Below are 22755 nucleotides of genomic sequence, written 5' to 3' on the forward strand. Positions count from 1 at the left end.
CGAAAAAACAAGAAGTACGAGTAAGAAAAAAAGAATTAATGAAAAAGGGGTGCAACACGAGGACTTCCCAGGGGGTCACCCATCCTAGTACTGCTCTTTCCCTAGCACGCATAACTTCAGAGTTCTGATGGGATCCAGTGCATTAGTGATGGTATGATCGCACCCAACAGTGAATGAATTATTCATTTTTTTGTCTCTCGAATTGCGGATCGGAGGTACAGGAGCTGTAGTTTCAAACGGACATAACTTTCGATCGGCTGAGAGTTACTGGAGTTTCAGCCTGCTCACGCAAAGCTCCACTTGATACCTATAGTGCGTATCTCGGTTAAAGAGACGGAAACGCTCAAATTCCAAAACGAAGATGGTCTTTCGGGGAATTTTTCCCGTATGTCGCACTGGGATCCACCGAAGCGGCCCGCGTCACCCAGATCGCACGTTCATATCGTATGATTCAGTCTATTGCATCTTTTCTATCCGCAGATTGGACTGAAAGAGTCGGAAATAGGACGGCGAGGAATCGAAAGAACAAGAAGTCCCAAGTGGTCACCCATCCTAATACTGCTCTTGCCCAAGAGCGCTTAACTTCGGAGTTCTAATGGGATCCGGTGCATTAGTGTTGGTATGATCGCACCCAACAATGAATAAATTCTTTATTGTTTTGTCTTTCGAATTGCGGATCGAAGGAACAGGAGCTGCAGTTTCAAACGGACATAACTTTCGATCGGCTAAGAGTTACGGGAGCTTCAGCCTGCTCACGCGAAGCTCATCTCGATTCCTACAACAAGTATCTCGGTCTAAGAGACGGAGACGCTCAAATTACAACCCAGAGATGGTCTTTTGGGGCGTTTTTCCCGTAGGGCACGCTGGGACCCACTGAAGCGGACCGCGTCACCCAGATTGCACGTTCACGTCATGTGATTAAGTCTAATTGCATATTTTCTATCCACGGATTGGACTGAAAGAGTCGGAAATAGGACGACGAGAAATCGGAAAAACAAGAAGTACGAGTAAGAAAAAAAAATTAATGAAAAAGAAGTGTAACACGAGGACTTCCCAGGGGGTCACCCATCCTAGTACTACTCTCGCCCAAGCACGCTTATCTTTGGAGTTCTGATGAGATCCAGTGCATTAGTGCTGGTATGATCGCAACCAACAGTGAATGAATTCTTTATTGTTTGTCTCTCGAATTGCGGATTGGAGGAACAGGAGCTGCAGTTTCAAACAGACATAACTTTTGATCTGCTGAGAGTTACGGGAGCTTCAGCCTGCTAACGCGAAGCTCTTCTCGATACCTACAGTGCGTATCTTGGTCTAAGAGACGGAGAAGCAAAAATTCAAACCCGGAGATGGGCTTTGGGGGAATTTTTCCTGTAGGGCGCGCTGAGGCCCTTTGAAGTGGCCCGCGTCTCCCATATCGCACATTCACGTCATGTGATTCAGTCTATTGCATCTTTTCTATCCGCGGATTGGACTAAAAGAGTCGGAAATAGGATGGAGAGGAATCGGAAGAACAAGATGTACGAGTAAGAAAAAAAGAAACTAATAAAAAGAGGGGTGCAACACGAGGCCTTCCCAGGGGGTCACCCATCCTAGTACTGCTCTTTCCCAAGAACGCATAACTTCGGACTTCTGCTGGGATCCGGTGCATTAGTGCTGCTATGATCGCACCCAACAGTGAATGAATTCTTTATTTATTTGTCTCTCGAATTGCGGATCGGAGGAACAGGAGCTGCAGTTTCAAACGGACATAACTTTCGATCGGCTGAGAGTTACTGGAGCTTCAGCCTGCTCACGCGAAGCTCCACTCGAAAACTATAGTATGTATCTCGGTTAAAGAGATGGAGAAGCTCAAATTCCAAAATGGAGATGGTCTTTTGGGGAATTTTTCCCGTATGTCGTGCTGGGACCCACAGAAGCGGCCCGCGTCACCCAGATCGCAAGTTCACATCGTATGATTCAGTCTATTGCATCTTTTCTATCCGTGGATTAGACTGAAAAAGTCGGAAATAGGACGGCGAGGAATCGAAAGAACAAGAAGTACGAGTAAGAAAAAAAGAAATTAATGAAAAAAGGGGTGCAACACGAGGACTTCCTAGGGGTCACATATCCTAGTACTGCTCTCGCCCAGGCGGGCTTAACTTCGGAGTTCTGATGGGATCCGGTGCATTAGTGCTAGTATGATCGCACCCAACAGTTAATGAATTCTTTATTGTTTTGTCTCTCGAATTGCGGATCGGAGGAACAGGAGCTGCAGTTTCAAACGGACATAACTTTCGATCGGCTTAGAGTTACGGGAGCTTCAGCTTGCTCACGCGAAGCTCCTCTCGATACCTACAGCAAGTATCTCGGTCTAAGAGACGGAGACGCTCAAATTACAACCCGGAGATGGTCTTTCGTGGCATTTTTCCCGTAGGGCGCACTGGGACCCACCGAAGTGGCCCGCGTCACCCAGATCACACGTTCTCATCGTATGATTCAGTCTATTGCATCTTTTCTATCCGCAAATTGGACTGAAAGAGTCGGAAAATAGGATGGCGAGAAATCGGAAAAACAAGAAGTACGAGTAAGAAAAAAAGAAATTAATGAAAAAAAGGGTGCAACACGAGGACTTCCCAAGGGGTCACCCATCCTAGTACTGCTCTCGCCCAGACGCACTTAACTTCGGAGTTCTGATGGGATCCGGTGCATTAGTGCTGGTATGATAGCACCCAATAATGAATGAATTCTTTATTGTTTTGTCTCTCGAATTGCGGAACGGAGGAACAGGAGCTGCAGTTTCAAACGGACATAACTTTCGATCGGCTAAGAGTTACTGGAGATTCAGCCTGCTCATGAAAAGCCTCTCTCGATACCTACAGCGCGCATCTCTGTCTAAGAGACGGTGACGCTCAAATTCCAACCCGGAGTTTGTATTTCGGGCATTTTTCCCATAGGGCGCGCTAGGACCCATCGAAGCGGCCAGCGTCACCCATATCGCACGTTCACGTTTTGTGTCTCAATCTATTGCATCTTTTATATCCGTGGATTGGACTCAAAGAGTCGGAAATAGGACGACGAGAAATCGAAAGAACAAGAAGTACGATTAAGAAAAAAAGAAATTAATGAAAAAAAGGGTGCAACACGAGGACTTTCCAGGGGGTCATCAATCCTAGTACTGCTCTCGCCCAAGCGCGCTTAACTTCGGAGTTCTGATGGGATCCGGTGCATTAGTGCTGGTATGATCGCACCCAACAATGAATGAATTTTTTATTGTTTTGTCTCTCGAATTGTGGATCGGAGGAACAGGAGCTGCAGTTTCAAATGGACATAACTTTCGATCGGCTAAGAGTTACGGGAGCTTCAGCCTGCTCATGCGAAGCTCCTCTCGATACCTATAACAAGTATCTCGGTCTAAGAGACGGAGACGTTCAAATCACAACCCAGAGATGGTCTTTCGGGGCATTTTTCCCGTAGTGCGCGCTGGGATCAACCGAAGAGGCCCGCATCACCCAGATCGCACATCCACGTCGTGTGATTAAGTCTATTGCATCTTTTATATCCGCGAATTGGACTGAAAGAGTCGGAAATAGGACGGCGAGGAATCGGAAAAACAAGAAGTACGAGTAAGAAAAAAAAAATTAATTAAAAAGGGGTGCAACACAAGGACTTCCCAGGGGGTCACCCATCCTAGTACTGCTTTCTCCTAAGCACGCTTAACTTCGGAGTTCTGATGGGATCCGGTGCATTAGTGCTGGTATGATCGCACCGATGAATGAATGAATTCATTATTTTTTTGTCTCTCGAATTGCGGATCGGAAGAACAGGAGCTGCAGTTTCAAACGGATATAACTTTTGATCTGCTGAGAGTTACGGGAGCTTCAGCCTGCTCACGCGAAACTCTTCTCGATATCTACAGCGCGTATCTCGATCTTTGAGATGGAGAAGCTCAAATTCAAACCCGGAGATGGTCTTTGGGGGCATTTTTCCCGTAGGGCGCGCTGGGACCAACTGAAACGGCCCGCATCACCCAGATCGCACATCCAAGTCGTGTGATTAAGTCTATTTCATCTTTTATATCCGCGAATTGGACTGAAAGAGTCGGAAATTGGACGGAGAGGAATCGAAAGAACAAGATGTACGAGTAAGAAAAAAAGAAACTAATAAAAAAATGGGTGAAACACAAGGACTTCCCAGGGGGTCACCTATCATAGTACTGCTCTTGCCCAAGCACGCATAACTTCAGAGTTCTGATGGGATCCGGTGCATTAGTGCTGGTATGATCGCACCCAACAGTGAATGAATTCTTTATTTTTTTGTCTCTCGAATTGCGGATCGGAGGAACAGGAGCTGCAGTTTCAAACGGACATAACTTTTGATTGGCTGAGAGTTACTAGAGCTTCAGCCTGCTCACGCGAAGCTCCACTCGATACCTATACTGCGTATCTCAGTTAAAGAGATGGAGACGCTCAAATTCCAAAACGGAGATGCTCTTTTGGGGCATTTTTCCCGTATGTCGCGCTGGGACCCACTGAAGTGGCCCGCATCACCCAGATCGCACGTTCACATCGTATGATTCAGTCTATTGCATCTTTTCTATACGTGGATTGGACTGAAAGAGTTGGAAATAAAATGGCAAGGAATCGAAAAAACAAGAAGTACGAGTAAGAAAAAAGAAATTAATGAAAAAAGGGGTGCAACACGAGGACTTCCCAGGGGGTCACCCATCATAGTACTACTCTTGCCCAAGCACGCATAACTTCGGAGTTTTGATGGGATCCAGTGCATTAGTGCTGCTATGATCGCACCCAACAGTGAAAGAATTCTTTATTTTTGTGTCTCTCGAATTGCGGATCGGAGGAACAGGAGCTGTAGTTTCAAACGGACATAAATTTCAATCGGCTGAGAGTTACTGGAGCTTCAGCCTGCTCATGCGAAGATCCACTTGATAACTATAGTGCGTATCTCGGTTAAAGAGATGGAGACGCTCAAATTCCAAAATGGAGATGGTCTTTTCGGGGCATTTTTCCCGTATGTCGCACTGGGACCCACCGAAGCAGCCCGCGTCACCCAGATCGCACGTTCACATCGTATGATTCAGTCTATTGCATCTTTTCTATCCCCGGATTGGACTGAAAGAGTCGGAAATAGGACGGCAAGGAATCAAAAGAACAAGAATTACGAGTAAGAAAAAAAGAAATTAATGAAAAAAGGGGTGCAACACGAGGACTTACCAGGGGGTCACCCATCCTAGTACTGCTCTCGCCCAGGCGCGCTTAACTTCGGAATTTTGATGGGATCCGGTGCATTAGTGCTGGTAGGATCGCACCCAACAGTGAATGAATTCTTTATTGTTTTGTCTCTCAAATTGCGGATCGGAGGAACAAGAGCTGCAGTTTCAAACGGACATAACTTTCGATCGGCTAAGAGTTAGGGGAGCTTCAGCCTGCTCACGCGAAGCTCCTCTTGATACCTACAGTAAGTGTCTCGGTCTAAGAGACGGAGACGCTCAAATTACAACCCGGAGATGGTCTTTCGTGGCGTTTTTTCCCGTAGGGCGCGCTGGAACCCACCAACGGCCCGCGTCACCCAGATCGCACGTTCACATCGTATGATTTAGTCTATTGCATCTTTTCTATCCGCGTATTAGACTAAAAGAGTCGGAAATAGGACGACAAGGAATCGGAAAAACAAGAAGTACGAGTAAGAAAAAAAGAAATTAATGAAAAAAGGGGTGCAACACGAGATATTCCAAGGGGGTCACCCATCCTAGTACTGCTCTGTCCCAGGTGCGCTTAACTTCGGAGTTCTGATGGGATCCGGTGTATTAGTGCTGGTATGATCGCATCCAATAATGAATGAATTCTTTATTGTTTTGTCTCTAGAATTGCGGATCAAAGGAACAGGAGCTGCAGTTTCAAACGGACATAACTTTCGATCGGCTAAGAGTTACGGGAGCTTCAGCCTGCTCATGCGAAGCCTCTCTCGATACCTACAGCGCGCATCTCGATCTAAGAGACGTTGACGCTCAAATTCCAACCCGGAGATGGTCTTTCTGGCATTTTTCCCATAGGGCGCGCTAGGACCCATCGAAGCGGCCCACGTCACCCATTTCGCACGTTCACGTCTTTTGTCTCAGTCTATTGCATCTTTTATATCCGTGGATTGGACTCAAAGAGTCGGAAATAGGACGACGAGGAATCGAAAGAACATGAAGTACGAGTAAAAAAAAAAGAAATTAATGAAAAAAGGGGTGCAACACGAGGGCTTCCCTGGGGGTCACCCATCTCGTACTGATCTTGCCCAAGCACGCTTAACTTCGGAGATTTGATGGGATCCGGTGCATTAGTGCTGGTATGATCGCACCCAACAGTGAATGAATTCTTTATTGTTTTGTCTCTCGAATTGCGGATCGGAGGAACAGGAGCTGCAGTTTCAAACGGACATAACTTTCGATCTGCTGAGAGTTACGGGAGCTTCAGCCTACTCACACGAAGCTCTTCTCGATACCTACAGTGCGCATCTCGGTCTAAGAGAAGGAGAAGCTCAAATTCAAACCCAGAGATGGTCTTTGGGGGCATTTTTCTCGTAGGGCGCGCTGGGACCCACCAAAGGTGTAATTCAAGAAACCCCTTTCTTAATTACCACCTACTCTGATCAGAGATTTCAAGCTACGTATGCATGAGATTACATAGGATATCCATATTCGTAGGTAAGCTCTGAATCCCCGACTACAATGCATTGACTCCTATATGTTTCGTCACAACACCCAACATTGCCACCTGATGACCCCAAATGAGTCGGTAAACAAGTCAAAGTGAAGCACTAGCATATAGAGTCTCCATGTTGTCTCGGGTCATAAGGACTAATGGTGTACAACCATAAACTAGGACTTCCGCACTCGATAAGTGAGAACCACTTGGAAAATCCTTTAGGAAGGGTTGTTCAGTGCACTCTACAAGGAGCACCTATTTGCATGCTTGGACATCTCCATGTCCCCTACCAATGAAACATGGTACTCACATCGCAAATACTAGTCTCAAGCTCGAGCGGCTTTTATCCTTCTTTATGGCGGCTGAATCGACTAGGAACATTTTAGAATATACAGTATTCAAAATATGAGTTTCATGATAGTCATCACATGACCATCTCATATTCTTTCTACTATTTGTATTTTCAAGGGCTTTATCTATGCAGCTTGCATGGGTATACAGATAAAGATTTGCCAAATTAAATAATGTCAAATATTATTAAAATAAAGATTGTCATACAAGAGTTCTCTCAAGGACCATCGGCCAACACATTGGCTCGACGGGCACCTACTCTAACAAAGTCCTCGTGTTGCACCCCTTTTTCATTAATTTCTTTTTTTATTACTCGTACTTCTTGTTCCTACGATTCCTCGCCATCTTATTCTGACTCTTTCAGTCCAATCCACGGATAGAAAAGATGCAATAGACTGAATCACACGACGTGGACGTGCGATCTGGGTGACATGGACCGCTTCGGTGGATCCCAGCGTGCCCTACGGGAAAAACGACACGAAAAACCATCTTCGGGTTGGAATTTAAGCTTCTCCGTCTCTTAGACTGAGATGCGCATTGTAGGTATCGAGACGAGCTTCGTGTTTGAAAGGGCAGCGCCTGTTCCTCCGATCCGCAATTCGAGAGACAAAACAAAAGAGAATTCATTCACTGTTAGGTGCGATCATACAAGCACTAATGCATCGGATCCCATGAGAACTCTGAATTTAAGCGTGATTGGGAGAGAGCAGTACTAGGATGGGTGACCCCCTGGGTAGTCCTCGTGTTGCACCCCTTTTTCATTAATTTCTTTTTTTATTACTCATACTTATTGTTCCTTCGATTCCTCGCCATCCTATTCCCGACTCTTTCAGCCCAATCCGCAGATAGAGAATATGCAATAGACTGAATCACACGACGTGAACGTGCGATATGGGTGACGCGGGCCGCTTTGGTGGGTCCCAGCATGCCCTACGGGAAAAATGACCCGAAAGACAATCTATGGGTTGAAATTTGTGCATCTTCATCTCTTAGACCTAGATGCGCGCTATAGGTATCGAGACGAGCTTTGCGTGAGCAGAGTGAAGCTCCCGTAACTCTCAGCCAATCGAAAGTTATGTCCGTTTGAAAGTGCAGCGCCTATTCCTCCGATCCGCAATTCGAGAGACAAAACTGTAAGAGTGGGTGCCCAGTGAGCCAACTGTGTGGCTATGGGCTTTGATGACTCTTTGTATAAACAATCTTTTGTTTAATATTATTTACACTTTTATTAATGGCAATGACTTTATATTACTTCATATTGTTATATTGTGATATACTATTGTTGTTTTGATAAAGACCTTGAATATACTATAGTGTATGTAAGATGTGGTAGAACATGGGGATGTCTATCATGAAATACATCTTATAGTCACTGTATATTTTAAAACCGTTCCTAGTCGATTGAGCCGTCCGATAATAAGGATAAGGATCGCTCGAGTTTGAGACTAGCATTTGCGATGCGGAGTACCACGTTTCATTGGTAGGGAACATGGAGATGTTCGAAGCATGCAAATGGATATTCATAGGATGAATAATCGAACTACCCTATCCGGACTTTCCAAGTGGTTATCACTTATCGAGTGGATGAAGTCCGTGGTTTTGGTTGTACACCATTAGTCCTTACGACTTGAAACATCATGGAGACTCTATATGCTAGTACTGTGCTTTGACTCGTTTACCGACTCTGAGGGGGTCATCAGGTGTCGAGATTGGGTACAGTTACGACACATATAGGAGTCAATGCATTGTTGTCAAGGATTCACCACATACTTGCGAGTGTGGATATCCTATGCGATCTGAGGAGATATTAGTGTGACAAATCTCTGGCCAGAGTACTTGATGTGATTTAAGAAATGGTTTCTTAGTAGCACATGCGATGTCACTAATTTGATCTTCAAGATGTATTGCATAGTTATCGAATCTTGAGCGACCCTCGATATACCAATGGTTGTTGATTCGATCGGATATATGGATGAAGGGACCGTACTGTACGCTAACCAAAATCTACTGGTTCTTGTAGGCACTATCAGTGATACCTAGGGAATCATGGGGCGATGTTGCTAGGCGCTTTACCATGATTCGTTGGGCAAGTCGGAAATCGTTGTTCCGAGTCACAAGGAGTTGTGAGCCCACGGCTAGCTGTATCCCTGAACCATTGAGGGTCACACAGTGTAATGGAGTTTTAATCCCCGTTGAGATAGTTAAATTTAAAGAGTTAAATTTAATGAATAAAGAAGTTGGACTTCTTAAATAAGAGTAAGAGAGTAGGATTTCCTAAAATGACATAGGGATGTACATTTTTGGAAACCACTGAATTCGGATTCAGGAAAATTTATCTTGACTTTAAAATGTGCAGAAATGGTTTCTGTGCACATTGGTAAAATCGGTTTATCAATCGGAGTCACGATGAATTTTATATTAATTTCTGAACATGCGGGCTTTGCTTGTCGGGCCTTAACTTATGACTAATGGGCCCTAAGGTGTTAGTGGCCTGCATTATAAATAAGTTATTGCAGTACAGAAATTTGACACAACAGGTCATTATTTTTGAGAGCAAAAATTTCGAACCCTAGACCCTCTCTCATAAAGTTTCGGCCGAACACTCCCACTCTGTCAGAGAAAATTTCGGTCTGTGATTTTGAATCGCAGTCAGGAATAACGAATCAGATTCGTTTAATCTCTTCGCAGAAAACTTCTGATAGATTTTCTAGTGCAATCTATCAGAGGGATTTAAACCCCATTCGTGGACCTGATTGAAGGAGTTCATCAGTTCCTTGGAGATACAAGAAGCGCAGAGAAATCTGTGTGGTGTCCATTAATCTCGCTTCGAGATTGAAGGTAAAATTTAATTAATTGTTATTTGAATTTTACACACACAATATAATTTAATCGTTGAATGGTTGATACCCACATCATGGAATTGTTCCATGATAAAAATTTTTAAACTTCCGCTGCACCGGGTATCAATCGTGATTGATCTGACCGCCAGTTTTCCTACAGTGGTATCAGAGCCAGGTTGCTCAGATCAAACGATTAAATTAATCAATTGTACAAAAATTTTTGAGTCTCGGTTTTTGAAACAAAATAAATATTTTTTAAATAAAAAAAAAAAAAAATTTCGGGGGCAAAACCCGGGCAGGGATTGGATCGCTGCCCGGTGGGGCAGCAATTGTTGCTGGCGCCGCCCAAACGGGGCGCACGGCGTCGCCCAGGGGCGGCGCTCGGCGCTGCCCAGGGCGGTGCACGGCGCCGCCCAGGGGCGACGCTCGGCGCCGCCCAGGGCAGCGCACGGCGCCGCCAGGGCAGCAATTGTTGCTGCCCTAAAGGGGCAGCCGGGCTGCTCCGGCCCGCGCCCACGGGTGCGGGCCGGCCCGGGAGTGTCCCGGGCGGCCCGCGGAAAAAATTAAATTTTTTATTTAAAATTAATTTTAATATGTTAAAATTTTATTTTTGGTCCGGTCAAAAATTGTTTTTGATTGGTTCACGAGATTTCGGATCGAATTGTTCGAGTCCGTAAACTTTAAAATTGATTTTTGGATAAATTTGAATTTTTGGAAAATTTTAATATTTTATCCTTAAATTGAATTTTGAAATCAATTATTTTTGGTAAAATTGATGATAAGATTTGATCTTATGAATATATTGAGTAAAATATGATTTTATCCATAAAATTGGATTTTGTAGATAAAATATGATTTTATTTGATAAAGAGATAAAATATGATTTTATATGTAAAATAAGATTTTATATATAAAATATGATTTTATCTTGTTTAAATTTGAATTGCCACTGCATGTTATCCAATAAATTAATTTTGAATTAAATGTTATTGGATAAGGATGATCGATTGCCATGACCAATTTTGTAGGTGTATGTTAGGAATTTACATTTGTTTTTATTGTTGTTGGTTTTATTAATGGGCCTGGTTTATGGCCCGATATGAATGTCATATGTAATAAAAGTGGGCTTGGTTTATGGCCCGTTCCCACCCCTAAAAATGTATCCCCTACTTGTCATTGTTATTTATTGTAAATACATTAGATTTAGTGGGAGATCAAGATTTGAAGATGGTGGGCCCAGCAGACAATAAAGATGAAGAAATGTAAATTGGAAGCTAATGTAATAGGATTGCATTGCATACTGCATATTACCTAGGATTGGACTAAGACCCGTGATTGGCAACCACAGGTCAATTAGAAATGGAATCGATCATCCTATATAATATTTGATATTATGATTGTATGCATGTTTAGACATAATTGCGTGAATCCGGCAAGCATGCAATAAATTAAATTTGATGAGACAAATATTTTTATAATTAAAAATCCCTCATTTTAAATATGATTTAAAATTGATATCAAGATAAATAAAGGAAATTTAAATTTGTTTAAATGTTCCTACCTTCCATCAACGGTCAATGTATGCGATGCTACCCGCGGATACGGTCCGGCTCATATTATTGGGGGGGCCCGTCCGTCGGAAAGCTGTACATTGGATCGACAAATGTTGTAAGTTGGGTGGAACTCCCATGGGATCGGCTCATATTATTGGGGGATCCACATGGCGACCGTCCATCACAACTTAATATTGATGGGTCATCTTGACATGTCACTTTAAACGGCGTCATATTATTGGGCCCTTATTGGACATGAGGTAAATACATGGGGGTTGCTTTGGAAGCAATTGGGCTCTACCTTTTGAGAATTATGGTTGGCTGATATTATTCGGGACCATAAGTTTGTCAATTGGACTCCATGTTCTCACTAAGGAAAAAGTTTCCCGTTTTCACTAGAGGGTAGTGAAATCGTTAAAATAGTGGGAGTGAAATTCATAAAATTAAATTCGCCTATTTTATGTCTTAGTAAATTATTTAAACAATCATTGATATATGTCTGTTTTTCTTTTCAGTATTTCATACGATGAATTCGTGTAATCCTTTATTCTCGATCCTCGAACAAAACAAGTTGACTGGCGCCAACTATACGGAATGGTTCTGGAAGTTGAAGATTGTCTTAACTTCGGAGAAAATGCTCTACGTGTTAGAGAAAGCACCTCCGAAGGAAGCACCAGCTGATGTAAGTCCGGAGGAATTGGCCAAGCTTGATGCATGGTGGGACCATGACATCAAGACCAAATGCTATATGCAAGCCTCGATGTCTGATGAACTCCAGAGGCGATTTGAGGACATGGTGAATGCTGCTGACATTCACGCGCAACTCAAGGAACTTTTTGGGGCTCAATCGAGGGCTGAAAGGTTCGCAACTGTTAAGGAGTTGATGACGTGCCGCATGCGTGAAGGGACTTCGGTCCGTGATCATGGGGTACGAATGATTTGGCTCATACAAAAGTTGGTGACCCTTGATTTGGTGTTGGAGCATGAACTCAATGTGGATTTACTGCTTCTGTCTCTTCCTTCTTCATTTGATGGATTTGTGGTAAATTTTAATATGAACAAGATAGAGGCCACCCTTGAAGAGATGGTCAATATGCTCGTTACATATGAATCCACACTTAAGAAGGATAAGCCCGTTTTCTTGGTGGGCTCCTCATCTTCTGCTGAGAAGGGGCCAAGTATGAAGGGCAAGAAACGTTCTGCCCCACCCAAGAAAGTCGAGCCCGAGAAGAAGCAAAAGACAAAGGCTTCAAACAATGGAAAATCCAAGGATGTTTGCCATTACTGCAAGAAGCCGGGACATTGGAAGCGTAACTGCAAGGAATATCTAGAGCAGTTGCGAACTGCAAAGGGTATGTTCTATATTGAAATTAACGTTTCGCTTAACACTACTTCTTGGGTATTGGATACCGGATGTGGATCTCACATTTGCAATGATTTGCAGGTGATGACAAGAAGTCGGAGGCTTAGAATGGGTGAGACCCAGCTGAGGCTCGGGAATGGTTCCAGAGTTGAAGCTACAGCCGTAGGAGACGTTTGTTTAATTTTGCAGAACGGTTTTAAGTTATTATTAAGAGATGTTTTATTTGTTCCAGATTTAATTAAAAACATTATTTCTATTTCTATGCTTGATAGAGATGGTTATTCTTGCAATTTTGTGAATGGGATTTGCAATATTTACAAGAATGAATGTTTGATTGGAAATGGACAACTAGAAAACGATCTATACAACTTAAAACTAAAAGAAGTTCCAATAAATTATATTGATAAACCGGCGACAACAAACAAAAGGAAAATCGATAGTCAAAACCCGGCAAACCTTTGGCACGCTAGACTAGGTCATATTTCCTCAAGGAGGATGAACAAGCTAGTGGGAGAGGGCATGTTTGATATGTCTGATATTAACTCTCTACCTACCTGTGAATCCTGCCTAAAAGGGAAAATGACTAAATCTCCTTTTAAGGGGAAACCTGAGCGTAGTCAAAATCTGTTGGATTTGATCCATACAGATGTTTGTGGTCCATTTAGAGTTGGGACTCAACATGGCCACACCTACTTCATTACCTTTACTGATGATTATTCAAGGTATGGGTATTTATATTTAATGAAATATAAGTCTGAAGCATTTGAAAAGTTCAAAGAATTCAAGGCTGAAGTAGAAAACAAGCTAGGTAAAAGTATTAAAGCACTTCGATCGGATCGAGGTGGAGAATACTTGAGTACCGAGTTTTTGGACTATCTAAAAGAGAATGGGATTCTCTCACAGTGGACTCCTCCTATGACACCACAGCTGAATGGTGTATCGGAGCGTCGTAATCGAACTTTGTTGGACATGGTTCGATCCATGATAAGCTTCACTGAGCTTCCACCTTCGTTTTGGGGCTATGCGCTTGAAACGACGGTATTGTTGTTGAACAACGTCCACACTAAAGCAGTGGACAAAACACCATACGAGTTATGGAATGGCAAAGCTCCTAAGTATTCGTACTTGAGGATTTGGGGATGTCCTGCTTACGTGAAGCGGACAGTGGGAGATAAGTTGGATAGTCGATCCAGCTTATGTTATTTTGTAGGGTATCCGAAGAATTCAATCGGATATTATTTCTATTATCCTGCTGAAACAAAGGTGTTTGTTTCTAGGAATGCCACCTTCTTGGAGAAGGAGTTCTTATTGGATAAGAAAGGCGAGATGATGGAACTCGAAGAAGTTCGAGAAGAGCCCGAAATACAAAATAACGATCCTACACCTCAGGAACCATTGCTGGACACGCCTGCACCTAGAAGATCCGAGAGGACTTCTAGACCTCCCATTCGATATGGTCTTCTTCTTGAAGGGGATCAAGATGAACCCGACATTGGATGTGATCCAAGAAACTTCAAGGAAGCAATTTCTGATGCGGATTCGAATTTATGGCTTGAAGCTATGCAGTCAGAATTGGATTCGATGCATACAAACCAAGTATGGTCTTTGGTAGATCCTCCCGACGGAATTGTTCCAATAGGGTGTAAATGGATCTACAAAAGAAAGCTTGGGCCTGATGGTAAGGTATTGACCTACAAGGCGCGATTGGTGGCGAAAGGTTATACTCAAAGGCAAGGAGTTGACTATGATGAAACCTTTTCACCAGTTGCAATGTTCAAGTCCATAAGAATCCTAATTGCCATAGCTGCATGGTATGACTATGAGATATGGCAGATGGATGTGAAGACTGCTTTTCTTAATGGAGACATTAAGGAAGAAATCTATATGAAGCAGCCTGAGGGGTTCACATCCATGGGAAGCGAGCATAAGGTATGCAAGCTTCAGAGATCAATTTATGGTCTAAAACAAGCATCAAGAAGTTGGAACCAGAAATTTGATGAAACAATAAAAGATTTTGGTTTCATCAAGAACCGGAGGAACCATGCGTGTACAAGAAAGTAGTTAAGGATGCTGTGACATTCTTAGTACTTTATGTTGATGACATCCTACTCATTGGGAATGATGTAGGGATGTTGCAGTCAACAAAGATATGGTTATCAGGTAGATTCTCGATGAAGGATTTGGGTGAGGCATCCTACATTCTAGGGATACAGATCTATAGAGATAGATCTAAGAGAATGATAGGACTCACTCAATCAACCTACATCGACACCATATTGAAACGGTTTTCAATGGATGGGTCCAAGAGAGGACATCTACCCATGTGTCATGGAGTTTCTCTATCCAAGTCTATGTGTCCCAAGACTGATGCAGAGATAGAGAATATGACACATGTACCATATGCGTCAGCTATAGGTAGTATCATGTATGGGATGATATCTACCAGACCGGATGTAGCATTTGCTCTGAGTGTCACGAGCAGATATCAGTCTAATCCTGGTCAAATGCATTGGAAAGCCGTGAAGGACATTCTTAAGTACTTGCGAAGGACTAAGAATATGTTCATGGTGTATGGAGGACGAGATCTCAAATTGGAAGGCTATACCGACTCTAGCTTCCAAAGTGATGTGGATGACTCGAAGTTAACCTCTGGATTTGTGTTCATGCTCAATGGCGGTGCTGTCTCTTGGAAGAGTTCCAAGCAGGACACCACAGCGGATTCCACCACTGAGGCTGAATACATTGCAGCATCAGCTGCTGCTAAAGAGGCCGTTTGGATGAGGAAGTTCGTCCAAGAGTTGGGCGTTATTCCTGAATTTGTTGGTCCAGTCCCGGTGTACTGTGACAGCACGGGTGCCGTTGCTCAAGCAAAGGAACCAAGGTCTCATCAAAGATCCAAACACGTACTGAGGAAATACCACATAATCCGGGAGATTGTGGAAAGAGGAGACATCATTGTCGAACGAGTGGCCTCTGCAGACAATATCGCTGATCCGCTTACTAAGCCTTTGCCAGGACCATTGTTTGACAAACATCGCGAAGCAATGGGTCTACGTAGTATGACTAGTTGGCTATAGGGCAAGTGGGAGATTGTAAGAGTGGGTGCCCAGTGAGCCAACTGTGTGGCTATGGGCTTTGATGACTCTTTGTATAAAAAATCTTTTGTTTAATATTATTTACACTTTTATTAATGGCAATGACTTTATATTACTTCATATTGTTATATTGTGATATACTATTGTTGTTTTGATAAAGACCTTGAATATATAGTGTATGTAAGATGTGGTAGAACATGGGGATGTCTATCATGAAATACATCTTATAGTCACTGTATATTCTAAAACCGTTCCTAGTCGATTGAGCCGTCCGATAATAATAAGGATAAGGATCGCTCGAGTTTGAGACTAGCATTTGCGATGCGGAGTACCACGTTTCATTGGTAGGGAACATGGAGATGTTCGAAGCATGCAAATGGATATTCATAGGATGAATAATCGAACTACCCTATCCGGACTTTCCAAGTGGTTATCACTTATCGAGTGGATGAAGTCCGTGGTTTTGGTTGTACACCATTAGTCCTTACGACTTGAAACATCATGGAGACTCTATATGCTAGTACTGTGCTTTGACTCGTTTACCGACTCTGAGGGGGTCATCAGGTGTCGAGATTGGGTACAGTTACGACACATATAGGAGTCAATGCATTGTTGTCAAGGATTCACCACATACTTGCGAGTGTGGATATCCTATGCGATCTGAGGAGATATTAGTGTGACAAATCTCTGGCCAGAGTACTTGATGTGATTTAAGAAATGGTTTCTTAGTAGCACATGCGATGTCACTAATTTGATCTTCAAGATGTATTGCATAGTTATCGAATCTTGAGCGACTCTCGATATACCAATGGTTGTTGATTCGATCGGGATATATGGATGAAGGGACCGTACTGTACGCTAACCAAAATCTACTGGTTCTTGTAGGCACTATCAGTGATACCTAGGGAATCATGGGGCGATGTTGCTAGGCGCTTTACCATGATTCGTTGGGCAAGTCGGAAATCGTTGTTCCGAGTCACAAGGAGTTGTGAGCCCACGGCTAGCTGTATCCCTGAACCATTGAGGGTCACACAGTGTAATGGAGTTTTAATCCCCGTTGAGATAGTTAAATTTAAAGAGTTAAATTTAATGAATAAAGAAGTTGGACTTCTTAAATAAGAGTAAGGGAGTAGGATTTCCTAAAATGACATAGGGATGTACATTTTTGGAAACCACTGAATTCGGATTCAGGAAAATTTATCTTGACTTTAAAATGTGCAGAAATGGTTTCTGTGCACATTGGTAAAATCGGTTTATCAATCGGAGTCACGATGAATTTTATATTAATTTCTGAACATGCGGGCTTTGCTTGTCGGGCCTTAACTTATGACTAATGGGCCCTAAGGTGTTAGTGGCCTGCATTATAAATAAGTTATTGCAGTACAGAAATTTGACACAACAGGTCATTATTTTTTAGAGCAAAAATTTCGAACCCTAGCCCCTCTCTCATAAAGTTTCGGCCGAACACTCCCACTCTGTCAGAGAAAATTTCGGTCTGTGATTTTGAATCGCAGTCAGGAATAACGAATCAGATTCGTTTAATCTCTTCGCAGAAAACTTCTGATAGATTTTCTAGTGCAATCTATCAGAGGGATTTAAACCCCATTCGTGGACCTGATTGAAGGAGTTCATCAGTTCCTGGGAGATACAAGAAGCGCAGAGAAATCTGTGTGGTGTCCATTAATCTCGCTTCGAGATTGAAGGTAAAATTTAATTAATTGTTATTTGAATTTTACACACACAATATAATTTAATCGTTGAATGGTTGATACCCACATCATGGAATTGTTCCATGATAAAAAATTTTAAACTTCCGCTGCACCGGGTATCAATCGTGATTGATCTGACCGCCAGTTTTCCTACAAAAACAACAAAGAATTCATTCACTGTTGGGTACGATCATACCAGCACTAATGCACCGGATCCCATCAGAACTCCGAAGTTAAGCGTGCTTGGGCGAGAGCAGTACTAGGATGGGTGACCCCTTGGGAAGTCCTCGTGTTGCATCCTTTTTCATTAATTTCTTTTTTTATTACTCGTATTTCTTGTTCCTCCGATTCCTCGCCGTCCTATTCCCGACTCTTACAGTCCAATCCTCAGATAGAAAAGATGCAATTGACTGAATCACATGACGTGGACGTGTGATTTGGGTGACGCGGGCCGCTTCGGTGGGTCCTAGCGCGCCCTACGGGAAAAACAACCCAAAAGACCGTCTCTGGGTTGGAATTTGAGCTTCTCCGTCTCTTAGACCGAGATGTGAGCTATAGGTATCGAGACGATCTTCGCGTGAGCAGGCAGAAGCTCCAGTAACTCTCGGCCGATCAAAAGTTATGTCCGTTTGAAAGTGCAGCGCCTGTTCCTCCGATCCGCAATTCGAGAGACAAAACAATAAAGAATTCATTCACTGTTGGGTGCAATCATACTAGTACTAATGCATCGGATCCCATCAGAATTCCGAAGTTAAGCGTGTTTGGGCGAGAGCAGTACTAGAATGGCTGACCCCTTGGGAAGTCATCGTATTGCACCCCTTTTTCATTATTTATTTTTTTATTACACGTACTTCTTGTTCCACCGATTCCTCGCCGTCCTATTACCAACTCTTTCAGTCCAATCCTCGGATAGAAAAGATGAAATAGACTAAATCACACGACGTAGACATGTGATCTGGGTGACGCGGGCCGCTTCGGTGGGTCCCAGCATGCCCTACGGGAAAAACGACCCGAAAGACCATCTCCGTGTTGGAATTTGAGCGTCTCCGTCTCTTAGACCGAGATGCGCGCTGTAGGTATCGAGACGAGCTTCGCGTTAGCAGGCTGAAACTCTCGTAACTCTCAGCCGATCGAAAGTTATGTCTGGTTGAAAGTGCAGCGCCTGTTTCTCTGATCCGCAATTCGAGAGACAAAACAACAAAGAATTCATTCACTGTTGGGTGTGGTCATACCAACACTAATACACCAGATCCCATCAGAACTTCGAAGTTAAGCATGCTTGGGCGAGAGTAGTATTAGGATGGGTGACCCCCAGGGAAGTCCTCGTGCTGCACCCCTTTTTTCATTAATTTTTTTTATTACTCATATTTGTTGTTCCTCCGATTCCTCGCCATCCTATTCCTAACTCTTATAGTCCAATCCTCGGATAGAAAAGATGCAATAGACTGAATCACACGACGTGGACGTGCGATCTGGGTGATGCGGGCTGCTTTGGTGGGTCCCAGCATGTCCTAGGGGAAAAACGACCCGAAAGACCATCTCTGGGTTGGAATTTGTGTGTCTCCATCTCTTAAACAGCGATGCGCGCTATAGGTATCGAGACGAGCTTCGCGTGAGCAGGTTGAAGCTCCCGTAACTCTCAGTCGATCGAAAGTTATGTCTGTTTGAAAGTGCAGCGTCTGTTCCTATGATCCGCAATTCGAGACACAAAACAACAAAGAATTCATTCAGTGTTGGGTGCAATCATACCCGCACTAATGCACCAGATCCTATCAGAACTCCGAAGTTAAGCATGCTTGGGCGAGAACAGTACTAGAATGGGTGACCCCCTGGGAAGTCCTCGTGTTGCACCCCTTTTTCGTTAATTTCTTTTTTATTACTCATACTTCTTGTTCCTCCGATTCCTCGCCGTCCTATTCCCGACTCTTACAGTCCAATCCTCAAATATAAAAGATGCAATAGACTGAATCACACGACGTGGACGTGCGATCTAGGTGATGCGGGCCGCTTCGGTGGGTCCCAGCGGGCCATACGGGAAAAATGACCAAAAAAGACCATCTCCAGGTTGAAATTTGTGCGTCTCCGTCTCTTTGACTGAGATGCGTACTGTAGGTATCGAGATGAGCTTCGCGTGAGCAGGATGAAGCTCCCGTAACTCTCAGCCGATCGAAAGTTATGTGTGTTTGAAAGTGCAGCGCTTTTTCCTCCAATCCGCAATTCGAGAAACAAAGCAATAAAGAATTCATTCACTGTTGGGTGCATCGGATCCCATAAGAACTCCGAACTTAAGCGTGTTTGGGCGAGTGTAGTACTAGGATGGGTGAACCCTTGGGCAGTCCTCGTGTTGCACCCATTTTTCATTTATTTCTTTTCTTATTACTCGTATTTCTTGTTCCTCCGATTCCTCGCCATCCTATTCCCGACTCTTTCAGTCCAATCTGCGGATAGAAAATATGCAATAGACTGAATCACACGATGTGGACGTGCGATTTGGGTGACTCGGGCCGCTTCGGTGGGTCCCAGCGCTCCCTACGGGAAAAATGACCCGAAATACCATCTCTTGGGTTGGATTTTGTACGTCTCCGTCTCTTAGACCAAGATGCGCGCTATATGTATCAAGACGAGCTTCGCGTGAGCAGGCTGAAGCTCCCGTAACTCTCAGCCGATCAAAATTTATGTCCGTTTGAAAGGGCAGCGCCTGTTCCTCCGATTCACAATTCAAGAGACAAAACAATAAAGAATTAATTCACAGTTGAATGCAATCATACCAGCACTAATGCATCGGATCCCTTCAAAACTCCGAAGTTAAGCGTGCTTGTGCGAGAGCAGTACTAGGGTGGGTAACCCCCTGGGAAGTCCTCGTGTTGCACCCCTTTTTCATTAATTTCTTTTTTTATTACTCGTACTTATTGTTCCTCCGATTCCTCGTCGTCCTATTTCCGACTCTTTCAGTCCAATCCACGAATAGAAAAGATGCAATAGAATGAATCGCACGACGTGGACGCGCGATGTGGGTGACGCGGGCCGCTTCGGTGGGTCCCAGCGTGCCCTATGGGAAAAATTACCCGAAAGACAATCTACGGGTTGGAATTTGTGCGTCTTCGTCTCTTAGACCGAGATGCGCACTATAGGTATCGAGACGAGCTTCGCGTGAGCAGGGTGAAGCTCCCGTAACTCTCAGCCGATCGAAAGTTATGTCCGTTTGAAAGTGCAGCGTCTGTTCCTCCGATCCCAATTCGAGAGACAAAACAACAAATAATTCATTCACTGTTGGGTACGATCATACCAACACTAATGCACCGGATCCCATCAGAACTCCGAAGTTAAGCGTGCTTGGGCGAGATCTGTAAGACCCTGAAATTAATTATTTCGAGTTTAGCAGAGTTGATTATTATTTATTTTGGAATTAATGAAGATTGATTGAGCTGGGATTCAGTCGATTTAATTTGGAGTTTCAGGGACCGAATTGCAATTATACCGGTTGACTAGTCAGTGGAGATTATTATATTAATTGTTATATATAATATCTACCCATCACCATCCCTTCACTCCTCTCTCCTTTCCTCTCCCTCCATCACGCCTATAACCGAGAGAAGCCATGAACGATTCTCCAAGCTTCTCCTTCCGTCCGATTCGCTCAATCCGACCGTCAAATTTCAGATTCGAGTTGAGATTCTCGATCACCGCAACGAAGGCTTCGTTTGGACGTAAGTTTTGCTACGATCCATGAACTTTGATTTTTGTTGGGTTGTCAGAATTTGATAATGTTCGAGTATGTTGTTCATGAGCTAGCATAGATCATGTATTCGAAGTCGGTTCAGAAAAAGAACGAAGTTTTGATTTTATATGATTTTTGGAGGTTAATTTCGAAAATGAGTCTTGGGTTTTGTTTGGATTTTGGTTGTTTATGGGATTGGAAGATGGTATGAGTTGGTTTGTGTTTTATTGAGGAGGAATATTGATGTTGATGATTTTTGGTTTGACCGTTTATAGCCATTATGCCGTCGAAATCGAGTTTTGGATTATCGGTTGTTTATTCAGTTTGATTTCCGGGTTTGTTTGAATTAGTAGATTGATATCGAATCCGTATGTTTAACATTTCAGATTTGAGTTGAAAGATTCGGGTTTGGATCGAACTTGGGAGTTGAATCGTCTCGAGAATTGAAGACGGTATAGTATTTAACTTCTTGCTTGGCTTGTTTTGATTCAATTCGATATTGATTGAGTTCGTTGTTATTTTTAGATTTGAATCATCGACGAACTTGGAAAGGTAAGAAGACGACAATGGAATGAATGAGACGATTAGCTCGAATTTGAATTAATTCGAGGGCCCAAAAGAAATCACATACTTGCATGCTACTTGAATTATATGATATTTGTTTTACTTGAATGAGTTTTGACTTGCATTGCATTCATATTAAGCCAATTACCTTGGTTTTACGGGCAAGAGAAGCCCAGAAGAGTTAGAAGTACTATGGACTATAGTTGAGTGACATTGGTTAGCAGATTTTTACCAATTGTCGAGAAACACTCTCTATAGGTGCCCAGAGTCTAGAGGAATAAAATATTCACTATCCACCTCGATCGGGAGATTCGGTGAGTTGGTGATATTTTATCCTCGGGATCCCAAATAAGAGAAGAGAACCTTTACCTCGTGATTATCCAGACTTGATAATCCCAGAGTTTTAAAGACATGCATTGCATTGTATGTGTAACGCCCGATTTTATCTTAATTAACTTTATTTGAGATAATCGGAGATTCCAGTGTTCAAGAGCCGACTTACTTTTGATCGAGGTCCTTTTTGCAAATTTCGGAATTTTCAGGGACTAAAATGCAAATTTGGGATTTGTTAGATATTTAAGCATGAGATTGACTTTTATTCACTCATTCCCTTCCCCTCCAAGTCGTCTCCCTCCATTGAAGCGATTCCCAAGTTCTTCAAGCTTTTAGATTTCTCCCCCGAGCTCGATCCGTCCGTTGGAAATTATTTCTGAGGGTAGATTAGCGATCACGGCTGAGAGAGATTCGTTATATCGTAAGTATTTCTTCGATCAGATTCGTTCTATTTTTCGGATGTTGTTAGAATCGATTGAATTTGGAGTATGTTGATCTTGGCAGAGTTCTGATCATTTATTCTCTGTCGGTTTTGAAATA

General features: G+C 43.2%; 16 non-coding genes and 3 pseudogenes across 16 annotated transcripts; 6 read left to right on the forward strand and 13 right to left on the reverse strand.

Moving 5' to 3' along the window:
• Positions 1–46: 46 nt before the first annotated feature.
• LOC140869243 (5S ribosomal RNA) lies at positions 47–165 on the reverse strand. Its single transcript, XR_012146627.1, has one exon. It is a non-coding gene; the product is annotated as a 5S ribosomal RNA (ribosomal RNA).
• Positions 166–514: 349 nt separating this feature from the next.
• Positions 515–633, reverse strand: LOC140869785 (5S ribosomal RNA; annotated as a pseudogene).
• A 399-nt stretch (positions 634–1032) lies between these two features.
• Positions 1033–1151, reverse strand: LOC140868033 (5S ribosomal RNA). Its single transcript, XR_012145470.1, has one exon. It is a non-coding gene; the product is annotated as a 5S ribosomal RNA (ribosomal RNA).
• Positions 1152–1551: 400 nt separating this feature from the next.
• On the reverse strand, positions 1552–1670 carry LOC140869705 (5S ribosomal RNA; annotated as a pseudogene).
• A 401-nt stretch (positions 1671–2071) lies between these two features.
• On the reverse strand, positions 2072–2189 carry LOC140869358 (5S ribosomal RNA). The gene has a single exon (XR_012146739.1). It is a non-coding gene; the product is annotated as a 5S ribosomal RNA (ribosomal RNA).
• Positions 2190–2591: 402 nt separating this feature from the next.
• LOC140868017 (5S ribosomal RNA) lies at positions 2592–2710 on the reverse strand. The gene has a single exon (XR_012145454.1). It is a non-coding gene; the product is annotated as a 5S ribosomal RNA (ribosomal RNA).
• Positions 2711–3110: 400 nt separating this feature from the next.
• Positions 3111–3229, reverse strand: LOC140868466 (5S ribosomal RNA). The gene has a single exon (XR_012145883.1). It is a non-coding gene; the product is annotated as a 5S ribosomal RNA (ribosomal RNA).
• Positions 3230–3628: 399 nt separating this feature from the next.
• On the reverse strand, positions 3629–3747 carry LOC140868769 (5S ribosomal RNA). The gene has a single exon (XR_012146170.1). It is a non-coding gene; the product is annotated as a 5S ribosomal RNA (ribosomal RNA).
• A 401-nt stretch (positions 3748–4148) lies between these two features.
• LOC140868821 (5S ribosomal RNA) lies at positions 4149–4267 on the reverse strand. Its single transcript, XR_012146222.1, has one exon. It is a non-coding gene; the product is annotated as a 5S ribosomal RNA (ribosomal RNA).
• A 400-nt stretch (positions 4268–4667) lies between these two features.
• Positions 4668–4786, reverse strand: LOC140868791 (5S ribosomal RNA). Its single transcript, XR_012146192.1, has one exon. It is a non-coding gene; the product is annotated as a 5S ribosomal RNA (ribosomal RNA).
• Positions 4787–5188: 402 nt separating this feature from the next.
• LOC140868985 (5S ribosomal RNA) lies at positions 5189–5307 on the reverse strand. Its single transcript, XR_012146379.1, has one exon. It is a non-coding gene; the product is annotated as a 5S ribosomal RNA (ribosomal RNA).
• Positions 5308–5707: 400 nt separating this feature from the next.
• On the reverse strand, positions 5708–5826 carry LOC140869207 (5S ribosomal RNA). Its single transcript, XR_012146593.1, has one exon. It is a non-coding gene; the product is annotated as a 5S ribosomal RNA (ribosomal RNA).
• Positions 5827–6226: 400 nt separating this feature from the next.
• On the reverse strand, positions 6227–6344 carry LOC140869073 (5S ribosomal RNA). Its single transcript, XR_012146465.1, has one exon. It is a non-coding gene; the product is annotated as a 5S ribosomal RNA (ribosomal RNA).
• A 1331-nt stretch (positions 6345–7675) lies between these two features.
• On the forward strand, positions 7676–7794 carry LOC140869756 (5S ribosomal RNA; annotated as a pseudogene).
• A 9988-nt stretch (positions 7795–17782) lies between these two features.
• Positions 17783–17901, forward strand: LOC140869679 (5S ribosomal RNA). Its single transcript, XR_012146799.1, has one exon. It is a non-coding gene; the product is annotated as a 5S ribosomal RNA (ribosomal RNA).
• Positions 17902–18300: 399 nt separating this feature from the next.
• Positions 18301–18419, forward strand: LOC140869330 (5S ribosomal RNA). Its single transcript, XR_012146709.1, has one exon. It is a non-coding gene; the product is annotated as a 5S ribosomal RNA (ribosomal RNA).
• A 399-nt stretch (positions 18420–18818) lies between these two features.
• On the forward strand, positions 18819–18937 carry LOC140868766 (5S ribosomal RNA). Its single transcript, XR_012146167.1, has one exon. It is a non-coding gene; the product is annotated as a 5S ribosomal RNA (ribosomal RNA).
• Positions 18938–19335: 398 nt separating this feature from the next.
• LOC140868295 (5S ribosomal RNA) lies at positions 19336–19454 on the forward strand. Its single transcript, XR_012145719.1, has one exon. It is a non-coding gene; the product is annotated as a 5S ribosomal RNA (ribosomal RNA).
• A 900-nt stretch (positions 19455–20354) lies between these two features.
• LOC140869253 (5S ribosomal RNA) lies at positions 20355–20473 on the forward strand. The gene has a single exon (XR_012146636.1). It is a non-coding gene; the product is annotated as a 5S ribosomal RNA (ribosomal RNA).
• The last annotated feature ends 2282 nt before the right edge of the window (positions 20474–22755 follow it).

This window comes from Henckelia pumila, chromosome 4 (genome assembly GCF_033568475.1).
Source record: "Henckelia pumila isolate YLH828 chromosome 4, ASM3356847v2, whole genome shotgun sequence".
Taxonomy (NCBI): Eukaryota; Viridiplantae; Streptophyta; class Magnoliopsida; order Lamiales; family Gesneriaceae; genus Henckelia; species Henckelia pumila.